A 12,403-nucleotide genomic window follows, 5' to 3' on the forward strand; every position below is an offset into this window, starting at 1 on the left:
CCAGTCTCTTGAAAGAGGCTTGCTTTCACTTACTGTGTTTCCCTGAAAATAAGACCCGGTCTTTTTTTTTATATTATTATTATTATTATTATTATTTGCCCCCAAAAGAGGCACCAGGTCTTATTTTCGTGTGTGTGTGTGTCTTTTATACTCACCTCTGGCGCCAACAGCCCCACCCTGCTGGTCCACTTCTTCTGTGGCCGAAGGAGCAGCTTCATTCTGCAGCTCAGAAAGGAGCTTGGGCCTGCATTTTGCAGTCAGGCCCTTCCTGAAGGCCTCTGCAGCCAATAACCAAGCAATGGATTCAATCCTTAGCTCGCTTCTCAGCTGCAGAGAGCTTCCGGAAAGGCCTGACTGTGAAATGAGGCCTATGGATGCCGGAGAAGAAGTGGGCTGGTGAGAAGAGGCCTGGCTGCAAGGTAAGTGGATGCAGGGCATGTGGGGCAGCTCTACCCCCCCCCCGCCCTAGCTTGATTTTTAGGTGTGTGCCTCACCCCAAAACTAGGGCTTATTTTTGGAGTAGGACTTATGTTAAGCCCACCTCCCAAAATCAAGCTAGGGCTTATTTTTGGAGTAGTCTTACTTTCGGGGAAACGCGGTATCAGCTGCATTTTACACAGCCAAGGTCCAGTGTTCAGAAGAGGAAATGAAGCGAAAAGGGAAAAAGAAAGAACTGTCTTTAGACAGCCAAATAAGAGCCCTGGATCTCTTCCAAACACATTCACTGCAATGATCATGTTATAAAACTCGTATTCAAAAACCTAATATATAGCTAGCTAGCAAAGCTGACTGTATTGATTTAAATTGAAATTCTCTCTGTGATGTCTTCCCTTGGGTTCAGTCAACTTTTATTGAATTGTTAATTGTTCTCTATATGTGAATATATGTGTGCGTTTCATAATCAGGGGAGGGAAGGGCCTTTTCAGCTACTGTTCAGCATTATGGTTTTGGAATGAACAGAGAAGACTGTCAGTAAATATTTTTGAAGAATATTTGTAGTTGATATGTGGGATTTAAAAGTAATTGGCTTGCTGCTAACGGTTGCTGGATTGTTTTGTTTCTGTCTTGTATCCTAGCAGTTGGTTAGTAGGACACTGTCATACAATAGTGGGATATGCAAATGAGCTTAAAGTCAAAGTTCATCTGTGTTTCCTAGTAACTGGGGTACAAAGATGCTCCTTTTACCATTTTTACAGAACATGTCCTCATTTTGCAGCCTTTCCTTCATACCTAGCCCATGAAGGCAACTTAAATTCACCCCTATGTGTTCCAGTTTTCAGGCTGCATTTTCCTTCTTCCAATATAAATCTTAGTATAGGAACAATTTATTGAAACATAGGAACAGAGCTGTGGTGGCTCAGTGATCAGAATGCTGTATTGCAGCCAGGAGTTCAATTCTGACTGGTTCAAGGTTGACTCAGCCTTCCATCTTTCCGAAGTCAGTAAAAATGAGGACCCAGATTGTTGGGGGCAATATGCTGATGTTGCAAACTGCCCAGAGAATGCTGTAAAACACTATGAGGTGATACATAAATCTTAGTGCTATTGCTGTTGCTATTATGATACCAGTTCAAGGTCCTGGTGACAGACTGGCATTGGCTGAGTTCTTCATAGTTGGTTGAGCTGTTAAAGGGAACAGTTCCATTTTGACTATTCTGACATAATTGCATATACTCCATGGTATATTTCTAAGTGCGGGCAACTGTGGCCACTCCAACATTGCTATCCCACGACAGCACTTATTTATGTGGGACATTTGGGAATTGGGTGGAAATTAACAAGAGTTCTGTCAGATCCCCTTTCCAACTTAAGTCTTCTGGAAAATGGGTAAACCTCTGTCCAAACCTCTGACAGTTTGATATGCTGGAAGTGTACTGTTATGTAGGAATGACCTTGGAAGAGAAAGGGAAGAACTACAGCCAGGGGCATGGTGGGATGAAGACAGCTTAGCTCACAAAGGGAATGGGGCATAGCAAACATATCGGAAGGGACCCGCCCTATTTCTTTGGACTGTAAAGGCAATGGAGTAGAAATGTTCCTTCAGACTTGCAAGATTTTATTAATGTAGCCTTACAATAAATTAGAATTAGTTCATCTTGGTCTGCTTCCTGTCTTATAAGGCTGACAAGAGGCTAGTCAGGAGATCAGAGAGGAGGGAGGGAGGGAGGGAAGGGTCTCTGGTGCTTGCTGGCTTTCCCATAAGGAAACTCAGCAGGGAAGTTGGTAGGAAGTCAGAAGTCACTCTTGCCCCCACTGCTTTTTTTTTTTTTTGCCCACCCATGTTAGTTCTGTTTCTCTGTTTAAGTAAGGAAATATTTTTGAAACAATGACTCAATGGGGCACGGGTTATCTAGTAAAAGATAATAATCGTATCTTACCATCAGTTTGACCAAACTGTCTGACACCCCCTTGGCTACCCAGCAGGGGAGTTCCTAGTTCTTCTAACTAGAACATCTCCCTTCAGACCAGCTCTAGGAAAGCTGGAGTTTAGCCAGGAGCGTCATTGGTCAGTTGGGTAATCAGTATTAATTCCACATCAGAGAAGTGGCTGAATGTACTGAATGCTCAAACAGTAATGAAAATTGTGAATTAGCTCAGATGTATGTCTTACTAAGACAGCTGAAGCTTTGATAACAGCAGGAGCTGGCTAGAAGTCTTCTTAGGAATGAAGTTTTAATGTATTGTAAGCCATCTCAAGTTTATAGAAAAGGATATTAAACAAAATGCTTATTCTTTAGGAATCAGGGGTAGGCAACCTTGGCTCTTTTATGACTTGTGGACTTCAACTCCCAGAATTCCTGAGCCAGCATGGCTGGCTCAGGAATTCTGGGAGTTGAAGTCCACGAGTCATAAAAGAGCCAAGGTTGCCTATCCTTGCTTTAGGTGATCCAAATTACTGCAAGAATTCAGTTAACAACTACAACTCCTCCTAAAGTAACAACAACAACAACAACAACACAGAAGTCACTGGTCCCAGAAAACAGGAGATACAACTTATGTGATACTCTGATATTGAGTAGGAAAATCTGTGGCATTCTTGTGGATGATGTCAACATTTATCAAATATTTCTGAAAAGATGGAAACAACGTCTCTTGCAAAGCAGGCCACTTTTTTCTCAGGGCAAATTTATGTGACAAACCCAGACAAATGGCATCTAATGTTAAACCAGACCAACAAATCAAACACAGAACTAATGACCTGAAAGGCATTGTTGGATACCGTGGGTTGGCAATTTTTCTGTCATTTGTGCCCCAGATTCAGAAAACGCCCTTGGACGACTCTTGCCTTAGTGAAAACAAGCAGAGAACATGCCAAGGAGCAGATTTGGAACAGATCAAACTCAACATCATTCTCAACCAGCTGTTTGTGGTCACCCCTTGCTCTATCATTTATTTTAAAAAAAGAACTTGCAAAGCTGCAATTCTGGCTTTGCTTAGGCAGCAGGTTTTAGATTGTTAGCAACAAGAGCCCTGGAGATGGGCTAGCTTCATTGACTACACATTCAAATGAATGTACCTTTCTCTGTACACGGCTGATTAATGAATGCAGGTTGTTGTTCATTTGTTTCTTACTACCAAGCAATAGAGAATGTTGTTTGTCACAGAGAAAGGTAGAGCTGCTCAGAAAAAAAGAAAAGAAAAATAGAGCAGATGATTTGCAAGTTAGAATTAAAGTTTTCTCAAACGAGCCAATCTATTTTTTAATGTTAATTTTAATGTTCCCTCCAAAGGGGAGATGGAGAGGGAAAAAAAGCTATCTACAAAGAGGTGACAAATTCAGTATGATGGGTGGGACACTTTTGCAAATTCATTATGTGTGGGTTGGGATTGTAAGAATCCAATAAATGTCACTAAAGGGGTTTCTGTATTTGGTTACAGGTAGCTAAAAAGCATGATCTACTGAGACGTAAATCACAAATTGTAGGGCCAGCATTCAATGAAAACTTTTGAGTAGGTTGACTGGTGAATCAAGTCATTCATAGGCCATTGAGTGTTCAGAATTTCTTTCAGATAAGGATGATAACAACAATGCAGAATTACTGGATTTACAATTTGGGGTACTGTTCCACATATTGAAATTAATTTTAAAAACCACAGTTATACAAAAGGTTTGGATGGAAGCTGTAATCTTTATGGAGCAATTATTGGGTGATAATAATGAATTTTTATTATTTCCTATGTTGGATAAATATCATTGGTCAGTTGCCACACATTTATAGTATTTAAAACATCTACTGACATCTTGATTTAGATCAACATTTTCAGCTTCAGAGATAATTAAAATTATTAGAAATGATTACAAATACTTTTGAAAACAAAAAAAAGCCCACAATTAGTGATCTTGTTAGTGATATGTAAATTTGAAACACTGAATGGAATAAGGAATTGGAAATCATCATTTTGTCTCAGAAAGTGGGAAGCCATCAATATCTTTCAAAACATTCAATTTAGACCATGTTTATGCAAAAAAAAACCATCAGACTTATTGGGCAATTGAATTTGTAGGGAAAGCAACAAGTAAATCATCATAGTCTTAGAGCAGTAATGAAAACAGCACTTCATTAAAACTACTTTTTGCAATGTTAAATGTTATACTCAAAGAAGAAATCATTAGATATATTAATCTGACTTTGAAACGGTGTAATATACCTGACATCCATTAAAGGAAAACTATGCACCTATTCATGGAAATTGATGGCTGGTGAATAGAAGTAGATTCTCTCTGCCATTCTTATTTCTAAAAGATTTATCCTTTCACATTGGAAAATTAAATTTACGACCCCAGTTACTCAGTGGATTAAAGACCTGATGTTACTTAGACATATGAGCAAATTGCTTACAGACATACTTTTTGAATTGAAGTTTATGATGAAGTATGGTAATTCTTTATTGAAACAAACTGTTGACTGAAACTTTAGGTGCATATATACATGAATGAGAAGCCTGCATGTGTGTTTATGTGTATGTGTTTATGCTTTGCTTTTTCTATTGTTTTTTTTTCTTTCCGTGTCCATTTCATTGAATACAGACTAAAACGAAATGAACAGTTTGAAGGATGGAAGAGAAAGAATGGGAGCAGAACAGGTATAAAGGGAGATAAAGAAAGAACAAGCTGATATCAGGAGCAAGGCTAGAAAGCAAACATGCAAATTTGCTGTAACTGCTTCTCTGAGAACAATAAGAAGCTATAGTTAAAAACTATAGCTATAGTTTTTAAACACACCCATTGAGAACCAGCCTGCTATAGTGGATCAGGTTTTGGATGATATGTACTCCATCCTTTGAGCCAGTGATTTTCTTTGGCCAATCTATCTCATGGAACTGTTATTGGGAAAATGAAGAAGAGGAAGCATTATTTTGAGCTCCTGTTACTTATTACCTGTGATAAATGTAAAGAATAAATAATCAATATACAGGTAATCCTTGACTTTTGGGACCACAATTTTGGTGAAGTAATTTTACGACTATTTTTACTACAGTCATTAAGCAAATCATTGTGGCTATTAAATGAATAAATAAATGAATTACATGGTCATTAAGAAATCCACTCCCCCAATTTACTTTTCTTGTTGAAAGCTGATTGGGAAGGTCACAAATTGTGATCGAGTGACTGCAAGATGCTGCAATCATAAATGTGAGCCAGTTATTATACACTGATCACAGGAGTGGTATAATGATCATTACTTTAAGATTGGATCATAAATCAAACCATTGTTAAACAAATGGTCATTAAATCAAGGATTACCTGTACAGGACTCCTTCTGCATGTTACAGCCCTGTGTACCTTTTTTCCAAATTGACCTTCACTGTATTTGTTTAATATCTTATATGTAATTCGCCGTTGGAGAGTTTGTATTTAATTGAAGGGTGGCATCTAACAACTGTAATTATACTCTAACACATTTGTAGGAGGAGATGAGAACCGATACACAATAAAACAAAGAAACTAAAAAAAAAAAAAACCATCTTAGTGGAGATGACAGCAATTCTCACAGTACTGTCTTATGTCTAAGTATATTTACCATGTTGTATGGCTGTATTATTATTATTATCCTCATTTTCTTTACTTCCTCCCTATCATTATGATATTATTATTACTCTGTTATTTTGCATGTCCACTGAGAGCTTCTGCACCAGAGCAAATTCCCTGTGTGACTGATCACACTTGGCCAAATAAAAGAATATTCTATTCTATTCTATTCTATTCTATTCTATTCTATTCTATTCTATTCTATTCTATTCTATTCTATTCTTTGGTAGCTTTAAAAAGGTTTATCAAAACATCATTTCTCTTTTCCAGGTTCAAAACTTCACATTTCAATTTGAGATAACACAAGTTCAGTGCAAACTCAACACCAGCATGTTTCATTCTGTGAGTGGCAGCACAGTCAGTATTAAACTATTACTACAATTGTTAAGTGATTATTTTGGAGTAATTCTGTGAACAAAACCATGGTCTAGCCTACAAACTCTTCTACAAGATTTTCAGGCAGTGCTGTGCTTCTTAGGAAAATCCAAAATCTTTCTGGATATATATTTCATTTTCCAAGGAATATTCCAGGCTTGGCTATGACAATTAAGCCTGATACCTAGAGAATTTTATTTTTAATTTAAAAAGCCAAACAAATAGGCCTCTACAAAAATAACTACTACTCAGAATGCCAAAGTGTTCTGTTTTTGTGGGATACAGCAATTTTCTGCATATTAATCTTCCAAATCAGAAGTGGTTGGTAGCATTCTGGATGAAATAAGTCATCTGAAAGCTGGACTGTTAAATATTAATCTTACATTCACACATCTGGCTAGCAGAAGACCATCAAAGCTAGTCTGTTTCTTTTCACTCCATAAACTATACACATTCCACATCTTCTAATTGGTCAATACTGGGTAACTGAAGAGTGTTTGATTAGTTATTCATATTACAGAATACATTCAACAAACATGCACTACATATTGATGATAGTGGCTTGTAACAACACCAGATCTTCGAATGGTTCATTCCTAAATGATTTCTTCCAAAATGGTGCAAAGCAGAAGGTGGAAAAGAGGTGGTTGCCTCAGCATTTCCTCCACATTTTCTTGTAGCTACACTGCATGTTGCTGGGTGATTATGATTCCCCCATCATCTGCATTATCCATAAAATAACTTCTCCCAAGGCAGGATAGAAAATTAAAATTGTATTGGAGGCACTGTGGGTCATTAGAATAAAGGGAAACCCATGGAATCAGCAATCTTTCATTATGCATTATTTATCCAGCAGCAATAACTTTTTTGTCTGGTGAGAATTCTCAGCCATACCAGTTGCCTCTTCTACAATGGTAGAACTTTCCAGTCTTATGGCAAAAAAATGTCCATGACTTTGAATTGATAACTACTGCTTGCCAACTTACTTTTTAAAGCCAGATATATTCCACCAACTTTTTAGTCATTCCCTACCTCTGTTCCACACAGCCCTTAGGCTTCCCACTATCTCTGGCTACAGGCCTATGCTAAAAAGAGCCCTGGGGATCTCTTATCACATGGGCCATTGCTTCTAAAAACTGGTTCTTTAGAAGATAACTTTGAAGCTAGAGTGGGTGTCCTAGTCGAGTGGAACCAGGAACATCTGGGCATCCTTGTGTGTTTTGTCAGGAGTAGAACAGTATTTATGCTTTTGCTGTTCAGCAGAGGGTCCCCACATGCTTTTTTCTTTCCAGACATTAAGCAGAAAGGTCTCTTAAATGACTTTTTTGGACACTGCAGGCATCTGACATTAAACCTGATAGAGAAGTGGAGGGAAAGCTGCCTTTTCAAGACATAATTCTTGCCAAAAGTGTGTGTGTGGGGGGGGGGGGGAAGCATGTGGAGTCTTGTTCCTCCAATTGTTTCCTTTCTTGCCTCATGAAATAAGAACTCCAACTCACTGGGCCTCAGCCAAATCTTAAGTGATTTGAAACATTTTGAGTCTGCACAAATTTGTTTGGAGAAGGCAATTTCTGTCTTTTTTTTTTTTTTTTACTGACTATAGGAAATGGTGCCAGACATGTTGGTAGAAAAGATCTAGGCTTTTGCACACTTTACCTCAAGATGACTTCTATCTCTGACGTATTATCCAGAGTCAGATCTTCTCCTCTCAATTTGCCCAACTTTAGATTTACAAAAATGCAATGAATATATTAAATCATACTCCAGCATATACACAGGGAGTAGAAACCTGGCTCTATTATTGGCTCTATCATAGCAGTCTTCTTTCTTGAGATAGGTGTCCAGCTACATTTGCTAACCTTCAATGAGGAAGCAGCAGAGAGGAGGCAATATTTACAAAGATACTAGCAGAATACTAGCGGTCTTTCTATGAAACTGTACACTCCAGTTCTCTGTTCCCTCTCATCTATCCATTCTGAACCTGATATATTTAACACATGTATATGGCTGCCCCATGTCATATACGTAACTGGGTGGCTAACAAACTGTTGAAGCAATTTTGGTCTAACTCAGATGCAACTTCTTAAGGATAAGAAGAGTATTAGTAATGGAATGCTAAAAATGTTGCTTCAGATTTTGTGAATTAAAACAAAAATCTCTGAACTGCAAATCTGTCAAGGATAACAGATTGGGACTTGGCACTCTGATGCATTTGCTTTAACTCCTTCCTTCCCTGCTGTGGCCCCAACGACAAAATCAACCTATCCAAAAAGAGGGATTGGCCAAGGAAAAAGAAATATTACTTCAAAAATCTCTGGGCTTTTGCATCTCCTAACAACAGCACAAACATCTTTTGGCAACATTGTTCTTTGGTGTCCTAATGATCTAATGTTTACCTCATCCCCAACCAATGAGAGGCTTAAATTGTGGTCATAGCAGTGTTAAAGTTGTATTTTCTTTCTTTTTCCAATGGTGTCTCAAAGCCACTTCGAACTATTTAAAAGCTATTAGTTTTCGTTGCACATTATCTTGGAGAAAAGCCATTGCCTGTGGTGATTTTAAAATGGATAAATGGAGACAATGGAAGCAAGTACAGATCTGTAATAGGGACAGCAAATATCATGCTTGTATAGTTTTCTGACAATCCATCTCAGCAGTAATGCAAAGTTATATGATGATTTAGGGAGACAGATCCATGTTTGTTCTATTTGAAGTGAGAAACTGCCTAGATCAGCATTCCCTAAATTGGTTTGATTGAAGCCAAAAGATGTTTTGAAATAAAATTCCCAGCATCCCTCTATTATCAAACATGATAGGGTTTGATGATGCTATTTCCAAGCATGATAGGGGCGATGGTGACTGTGTTTTGAAAGCAAAACAAAACTTTCTTGCCAAATAAAATAAATTAGAGAAGTCTATTCTGAATTTTCTGTTTGATCTGCTAATTATCCCTACAAAAAAATCCATACCTTCATGAATCAACCAATGCCTTACATTCAGTGACAATTCTTTTGAGCATGAGATAAGGAAGGTTTTTATCAGATGTTCTTGAGTGGCTCCAAATTCAGATGAAAGAAACAAATGCAAAGGAAAGAAACAAAAGCTGAGAACTAAATCCGGACAGATACTTACAGTGTGTAACAACAAGATCTGGACCTTGAACAGTAACAGAAGCCTTATTGCCAGAAATATTTGTTTGCATGTGGTCATAAGCGAAATATTATTTTGTAGAATTAATATATCAAGGCCAGAGGAGAGCACTCCTTGAAATATAACAAGGGAGGAAGGAAGGTAGCTAAGGTTGCCTCTACAAATCACAGGGTTTTAACAAGCCTTAGAAAATATTCACCTTGTTGGTTCTTTGAGAATAATGCATAAAATCTGTGAGCCTTGGGTACCTCTATTGATTATGTAATGTTTTAACATTCTCTGTTATCAACCCTTCAGGGTAGGCGAAGACATGAAGAAAGCTTGGCAGAAGAGGTTCCAGAAATGCTCTTCATTGAGTTTCTAATGCTGTCCTCTTTCTTAGGATGAAGTGATCTTTTCTGAAAGCCCTCCCCCCCCCCCCATTCCCATTCCCATGTCACATCTAAACAGCAGGGTTTTTTTTGACAGATACAACCAGGGCTTTTTTTCTCATAGAACGCCCAGAACGGAGTTCCAGCACCTTTTTTGGATGGAACCTTGTAGGGTAGGCAAGTCGGGTTGTATGATGTGTGTGAGTTCCGGCACCTTTTTTTTTTTTTTTTTACAAAACACTGGATACAACTATCAATTTTATTCAGATTCTGCCTCCCTTTGCTTAGGCAATGAGTTTATTTTTATTCCACTTTTATTATTTTTATAAATAACTCAAAGCAGAAAACATACCTAATATTCCTTTCTCTTCCTATTTTCCCCGCAACCTCCACTTTGTGAGATGGGCTGAGAGAGAGGGACTGGCCCAAACACATCCAGCTGCCTTTTGTGCCTAAGGCGAGACTAGAGCTCAGTCTCCTGATTATTAGCCTGCTGCATTTTTGTTTGTTTCACTTCATCTTGAAAAACACACACACACACACACACACTTTCCTGGTATTTTGATCGGGTTTAGCAATGATATTGTCCAATTTGCTTTGTACATCTTCTGTTCCTAAAGTACCCTGGAAAAGCTAGAAATGGGTGGTAGTACGGCACCAACTTCAGATTTTTGGAAAACCCATCTGCTCATGACTCAGCAGGTACATTAAATTTTTGGATATAACCATATTGGGAGGATTCCTAGACAGCTAAATTTGGGGTTTTAAGTATTCAGAGACTGCAAGTTATTTCAGATTAGATATGATGGCAGCTGTAGCTACTGGCAATACCAATTTTTGGAATATAATAAATGAATGCTGTATCTTCTGTCCAGCCAGATATACAAATGAGCTTGGTGACCTTTCCTTACAAAACAGGGCAAAAATTGTTTACCTGCTAACATCTTGTCTTCTGCACGTTTACTAAAAGCTTTGCCTCAATTCTATAACAACCAATGCCTGCGATGATGGTGAGCCTTAAACGGAAAGATGACTGTGCTGTTGTGTACAACGTCTTTATTAATGAAAGAAATCCCATCTGTTGCTTTAAACATTGATGTAAAGACACAGTGGGCTGTACCAGATGTGACTTCCAATCCAGAAGTAAGTGAATGGTGCTTCCACTTCCAATCACTTGATGGTACTGCTAAGTCTTTTAATTGTACTGGTTCCCAGCTTCCTTCTGTTGTGATGGCAAGGATGCTGCCAACTGGTTGGCAGGAATCACCTTGGGAGTAGGGGAGAATTCAGTTTGTTTCCCCTAAGTATCTGAAATCAAACCTGGTGATGCCCAGTTCTTCAACAAATGTGTTCCAACACTATTGTTAAAACATGTAATAGAAAGTTGAAAATCTACAAAATGCATATTTTCCCCTAAGTTGTATTATTTTCGCAATGCTAAAGACTAATGTTTTGCTCATTGCAGAAAGGCTGCTTCACTGCCAGAAAGAATGAATAATCACAAACAGAAGAGGTCCCTGGAGCATCTTTAACATACTTTTTCCAGTGTGTATCCAATCTCTGTATAATAGGGAGACCTACCAAGGCAGAGAAAATGACTACAAAAGGAGCGTAAGCCTTTCAGAAATTAAGCACTAGAGAGATGGAGAAATATAAACCAAAATGGAGGAATTACTTCTAAAAGCAACAAAGTGCTTCTTACCTTGAGAGAAAAGCCAAGTGCTGATTATACTTTAAGAATACACTAACATGTCTTCTGCTCCAATTTTTTTTAGATGCTTTCCAACATACTGCATATTATGCAGGCTCCAATTACACTGATTAGGAAAGGAAAGCTTTCCAAGGCTATACAATGGCTTCTGTAAGTTTCTTTAAAGTATACAGTGAGTCTAATCTTTTTAAAAGATAGATGAAATTGGCAGATTGTATACTGTGCAGTAAGGGAACAAACTACAGTACTATAGATATTATTCTTCCCTTCCAGCTAAGTTTGAATGAGAAAGGAGTGAATATTTATTGGAAATTAAAATAGACAGCAAAGCTGAAAAGGAGGCAGACTGCTCAAACTATGAATCTCCTTTCATATCTATGAGACCGGCAATGCTGGAGCTGTGGCTGTATAATCAACATGTTTGTCCTTGAAACAGGGAGACGGGTAGTGAAAACTTGTTCTCTTAAAAAGCAGAGGAACTGGGGAAGGCAATAGAAGCAGATTTTTAAAATGCTACCAAACTATTCTCGTAGAGCATCAATCCTTTGCAAATAAGGTCTTCTGGTAGACATCCACTTTCTCATCTCTATAACTGCCCAAAGATGTCTCTCATTCAAATGAACAACTGGGAAAATTCTAATTTTGCTTTAGTGCTCAGAAGAATATATTTTGAAATTTAAAGCCAAGTCACCTGTACTACATAGAAAGGTGTATACCCATAAAACAACAGTTTAAATATGTATGTTGTTAAACAAAACCAAACAA

General features: G+C 38.0%; 1 protein-coding gene across 1 annotated transcript in view; it reads right to left on the bottom strand.

Moving 5' to 3' along the window:
- The window catches only part of LPAR2 (lysophosphatidic acid receptor 2), a 74,685-nt gene that overhangs the window by 61,882 nt on the left and 400 nt on the right, over window positions 1–12,403 (bottom strand). The window lies entirely within an intron of this gene.

The sequence above is a fragment of the Crotalus tigris genome, unplaced genomic scaffold (genome assembly GCF_016545835.1).
Source record: "Crotalus tigris isolate CLP2741 ecotype Arizona unplaced genomic scaffold, ASM1654583v1 scf7180000018323.1251302, whole genome shotgun sequence".
NCBI lineage: Eukaryota > Metazoa > Chordata > Lepidosauria > Squamata > Viperidae > Crotalus > Crotalus tigris.